Source organism: Mus caroli, chromosome 5 (genome assembly GCF_900094665.2).
Source record: "Mus caroli chromosome 5, CAROLI_EIJ_v1.1, whole genome shotgun sequence".
NCBI lineage: Eukaryota > Metazoa > Chordata > Mammalia > Rodentia > Muridae > Mus > Mus caroli.
The window spans coordinates 85,622,140-85,628,149 of record NC_034574.1 but is presented as its reverse complement, the minus strand read 5'-3'; positions in this window follow the sequence as shown (position 1 = coordinate 85,628,149).

Sequence of the window (6,010 nt, the reverse complement as noted above, 5' to 3'; positions counted from 1 at the left end):
AAAAAAAAAAAAAAGATTTCTTTCTCTATGTAATAAAGAATGGAGCACAGTTTTCATCCAGAATGAGTGAGTTCTTTCTGCACCAGTGCTTGGTCTTTTGCTCCATATACATAGGTAAGTATGGATGTGTGTGTAAGTATGTAATTGTGAGAATGTATGCAAGCTGGGCCCAACTGGGCTGAATGAAATTGAATAAATGAGCATGAATGAAGCTGAATATGAATTTATGTGAGATTGTGCATATTCGCTTATGTAAAAGCTTTTCCTCTGTTAGTGTTATTCTCTTCACCTAGTTCAATAGAAGTTTATTTCTCCAAACTTCCCCCCAGCCTGAAAGCAAGAGGCATCTGGACAGTAGGGAAAAGGCTCGAGCAATTGATCCTTTACTTAATCTCTTGCTGTTTTAGGATGAGGCGCTGAGTGCCAGAGACTGCAGTTTCTGGCCTCAGAGGATGACAGAAGGCAGGTCAGCTACAACAGCATGGTAACTTAGATAAGTAAACCTTTTATTATACTGCAACCCTAAATTTCTCATAAGACAAAGTCCTACCTTCTGTCTACACTCTTCCCCCTCTGTTGCCTCAAGAAGAACTGATAAGAAGAAACATCCTGGGGCTGGCCCCCAGCAGATGGGGGGGGTCCCCTAGCCTAGGTCACAAAGATGATAATAGAGAAGTCACAAAGAAGCAGTAGAAGCAAAAATATCTCCTTTGCCCTTGTGTTGGGGCCGCCTGCGGCTCTCATGTCCGGGTTCGAGCCTGGAAGGCATCTTGGAATCTGGAAGAAAAGAGGGAGCCTAGGTGGGTTGAGAAATAATGGAACCAAGACAACTAGTCTGCTCAAGGTTCAAATTTTTAATGGCGGACACACTTTATAAAAGGGGGGGGGGAGTCCAAACCCGCCAATTCATCCTTGGAGCCTGGAACCAGCTGCAGGGTGTAATCTCCAGAATAGCTCCAAGGTCTCTCAGCAGGTAGCAGTATCTTGAAGAGGAACAGCAGCAGTGGCAGAACAATAGAGTGATCTAGGGAGGAAGGCTCCACCCTAGATAATCTCCTTAGTGGCAGCAAGGTCAAGGTCTGGCTCAGCCTGCTTCAGGCTTATGGGAGGCTACACCCTGGCATGGAGTATGTGTGAAAAAAAAATCAAAAACCAAAAACACAGTGACAAATGAGCTCAGTTCCAGGGAATTGTACCTTGTATCCTCAAAGAAGTTCTCGGCTTTGGTTTTCAAACATATTTACATTTATTTATTTTATGTGTATGAATGTTTTTGCCTATATGCATGTTTGTGCACCACTTGAATGGCTGGTGTTCTCAAAGGTAAGAAGAGGGCATCAGATCCTCTGGCACTGGATTTAGAGATGATGGTGAGCTGCCATGTGGGTGTAGGGAATCAAACTTGGGTCCTCTACAAATGCAGCAAGTACACTTAACCAATGAGCCATCACTCCAGGCCCCACAAAAGAAGTGTATGGTATCTCAGATTGGGTCTATGGGCAAGGGAGCAGGGGAGGAGAAAATAGGTTTTCCTATGGATCTTGGGTTGCTCAGGGCAGTAGACACATCACAGGTATTTATAAACAATGTATTTAAATTACTAAGTGTTTCAGTTAGGGTTTTACTCTTATAAGGACAACATTTAATTGGGGTTGACTTACAGTTTCAGAGGTTCAGTCCATTATCTTTAGGGCAAGAGCATGGCAGTGCTCAGGCAGGCATGGTGCAGGAGGAGCTGAGAATTCATCATGTTCAGAAGGTAAACAGGAAACGAATGGCTCCCATGTGGTTAGGAGGAAGGTCTTGTTGGTCACCCCCACACCCCCACAGTGACACACTCCCTCCAACAAGGACACAGCCACTCCAACAAGGCCACACTTCCTAATAGTTCCACTGCTTGAGCCAAGCATATCCAAACTGCCACACTAAGGTATGATAGCACATCTTTAAGTTAAACAATAGGAAAAGACAATAGGAAAATACCTTGGCCCTGAATTTATCACAAACTAAGCCAGACCTAGTGCTGTTTGTGTTCTTTTTAGGCTCTTGAAATATTAAAATAATTAAAAATGACAAAATATGGTATTTCAATTTTTTTTAAAAAAAGATTTATTTATTATTTGATACCGAATTCTGTCTGCATGTTTGTCTGCAGGCCAGAGAGGGCACCAGATCTCATTACAGATGATTGTGAGCCACCATGTGATTGCTGGGAATTGAATGCAAGACCTCTGGAAGAACAGTCAGTGCTCTCAACCTCTGAGCCATCTCTCCAGCCTGGTATTTCAGTTTTTAAGGTGTGTGTGTGTGTGTATGTGTGTGTCTGCTTAGACTGCAAGGTGGTTTTCCTCTTCTATCATCAGTCTCAGGAATCAAACTCAGGTCAGTAGGTTTCCATAGCAACCATTTTTACCTTCTGGGCCAGTTCACTGAATGGTACAACAAGTCATCCCAAATTTAGTAACTTAATACAAAGTCTCTTATCTATTTACTATTGTTCATTGGGCAGAGCTCTAAGAGGTGACTGGTCACCTCTCTCATGGGAATTTGTGCTGGGGCTGTGACATCCATGATGGCCTCTAATTCTCCAGGGTCACATGATGTCTCACCACTCAGTAGTCTAAACAAGCTTCTGCCATGGCAGTTGTGAAAGAACCTAGTGGGGAAACCCCCACTCAATTCCCAATTCGGCGTGCACCCAAAGCATCACGAACAGACCATCTTGATGTAAATACACGAGGTAGTTAATGGCGGAGCTCTGGGTCAAAACATATCTCATGCAGGAGATAGTGGATTCGACCACGAGGCTTGAAAGTTAGGGGTTTTAATAGAAAAGGGTGTGGGGCTGGGGGAGGAATTGGCACGGTTTCACATGATTGGTCCATTTAAACATCAGCAGACTGTACATGCAGATCAAGGTAACAGCCGAGCATCTGGTTAACATTTAACTTAGGTCAGAAGGGCGGGAGATAGGGAGGTGCCGGGCCAGTCCAGACATGTCATTCCCTTTATCTTTATGGCCAAGCAGCCTTAGGAATGTCTTAAAGACAGGCCTGCCCGGGCATGTCCTGGACTGTTCTGCTATGTTCTCAGCCCCAGGTTTCAAAGCTCACAAACAACTCTTTGGACTATTTGACATAAATTACATGAATCACAGGTCTCAAGTTTTATTTTCTTTCAGTTGGACCCCAAAGAAGGTGGTGGAGCTCGTTCCCACCAGGTCTAACAGCGACAGAACTGTGTTAGCTGTCAGACTCTGCTGGTAAAGGCAGGCCAAGATGCCAGACCATCTCACAGGGGAGAAAGTTAAACTCCTTTTGATGAGACAATGAGCAGGAATCTTCATAAAGAGCAAGACTGACTGGCAGTAACACTGTGCCAGTCTATTCACGGGGTTATTTAAGAGCATGTTGCTTTGCTGGGTGTAGCTCTGTGGTTCAGTGAGGCCTGGGGTATATAATAAATGCTAACAGTAAACACATGACTCCTTTCAACAGAGAGATAGACAGTGACCATGTGACTAACCCTGAGTGCCACCTCAATCTTTTCGATTTAACATGGAACCTGAAAGGTGCAAGGATCCTCAGTTCCAGGACAGTCTGGGCTATCCAGCAAGTTACAGACTTGTCTAGGCTACAAGTGATACCCTGCCCTGCCGCCCAACCCCCAAAGTTAAAATAGTAATTGAAAGAGTTCTCTTCCTACTCTCACCACCACCTGTCTAACCATCTCTTCTTGGAGTCTGGGGAGAAAATTCTTCACTTCTGAGTCCTGAATTGTGGGACATCAAAAAGCACTAGTGGTTATTCATTCTTAAGTGTCCTTGTTCTCCTTGGATACAGTTTTATGACTTTATGTACGGAGCGGTCACGTCAGCCTGTCCATCAAAGGGTGCTGTCTTAGTCAGGGTTTCTATTCCTGCACAAACATCATGACCAAGAAGCAGTTGAGGAGGAAAGGGTTTATTCGGATTACACTTCCATTCTACTGTTCATCACCAAAGGAAGTCAGGACTGGAACTCAAACAGGTCAGGGAGCAGGAGCTGATGCAGAGGCCATGGAGGGATGTTCATTACTGGCTTGCCTTGCCTGGCTTGCTCAGCCTGCTCTCTTATAGAACCCAAGACTACCAGGCCAGAGATGGTCCCACCTACAAGGGGCCTTTCCCCCTTGATCCCTAATTGAGAAAATGCCCCACAGCCAGATCTCATGGAGGCATTTCCTCAACTGAAGCTCCTTTCTCTGTGATAACTCCAGCTGTGTCAAATTGACACAAAACTAGCTAGTACAGGTGCTAACCTTGACCCAAGCACCTGCCTTTCCTGGGGCCATTTGCTTGCATGCCTAGAGACAAGGGTGGTGTCCCATCTGCAGGTGACGTGTGATTCTATGGCAATTAAAACAATAGCTTCATTAGTGGTACAGGCAAATCCATTGACCAGAAATGAGGAAGTCCCAAGGAGTATTGAGAAACTGATTCGAACCTGGCCAAAAGTTCACTGCCACATGGAAAATAAGGAACTAAACAGAAGGGCATTCAGGCCAGGTTGTGCCAGGCACTGGTGTAAGATGGAAATCACTGTTATTTCAGGAACACATGTTGCTTTTAAAAACCTGCTGATATCTTCTGTAATTAGGATATTCTTCTTCTGTCATTGTGCTCAGTATATTTTAAAAATGTTGGTTTGGTCAGCTGTGCTAAGAGGAAGTAAGAATTTTTTTTTTTTTTTTTTTTTTTTTTTTTTTTTTTTTTGTCCAGCCAGAGATTTAAAGGGGAAGTAGACAGAAGAAATAGCAAAAGAGTCTCACTGGGGAGGCAAACAGAGGACAGGACACTAAGATACTCTCAAAGTTGCCTCTATTTCCCTATCTCCACAGTCTGTCGCTATTCCAGTGACTCAGATAAAGATAAGAAGGGACCTCAAGCGTATGACACCATTGTGTACAGCTGTGATCGAAACACTGGGAAAACTGAGACAGGATGATCAGGACTCTGAGCCCAGCTAGGGCTACACAGTAAGAGCATCTCAAACACCAAACACAAACAAAGCAAGGTGGACCTTAATGTTCTAGGTGTGGTGGCCCATAACTGTGTTCCCAGTTCCCAGGAGACTAAGATGGGGTGGGTAGGATAGTTACGATAAATTCAAGACCACCAGCTGACACGTCAGCATGGATGGGAGGAATCTTACAAGGTCCTAACCCTAGACAAAGAGTTAAAGGCAATTAATGACTGACAAGAGTCATTAGTTTCCCAGGGATGATGGCACTAAATGGTTATCTACTACCATGTGGTCAGTCCTATAAGCAATGTTAAATGGACTCTGGGTTGTGTTTATATGGCTATTCACATATATGTGATAGTAATTTTAAAAGGCCATGACTTTGGGGAGGGGTGCAGGAGGGGTTAAGAGAGGAGAGTGAGAGAAATGATATAATATTACACACATCTATGAACTTGAAGAAGGTGTTGTGCTGGAATTAGGGATCAGGGCTGGAATGGGTGGTAGCTGTCTATGGAGTTTGTACTCTGGGATGAACCAGCCACTGGTATTTGATTTAGAAGTCAGAGGTGGGGACAGGAGTCTAGTGAGCAACCTGTGAGTGACAAGCATCGAAGGTTACTTAGAAAAGCCTTTTCCTAGTTAACGAACAAAAAGATACTGGGATTGCAGCAAAAGCCCAACCCCTGCTTGAAAATGGGGGCCTAGCATGTCCCCTGAAACAGAATGTGGCACCGGGCAGAGCAGCTGATAGGTAGAGGTGGATGCTTCAGAAGTTCAAGGTCATCCTTCTACATTTGAGTTCCACGCCGGCCCAGGATACAGGAGACTGTCTCTTTCAAAAAAGACAGAGAATCTGAAGCAGCTGTTTCAAGATGCTTTAATTTCTGTCATATTCTATGGGTCTAACAAATCGCTATAGCCATTATAAATCAAAAGTTTAGCTTGGCAGTGGTGGCACACGCCTTTAATCCCAGCACTTGGGAGGCAGAGGCAGGTGGATTTCT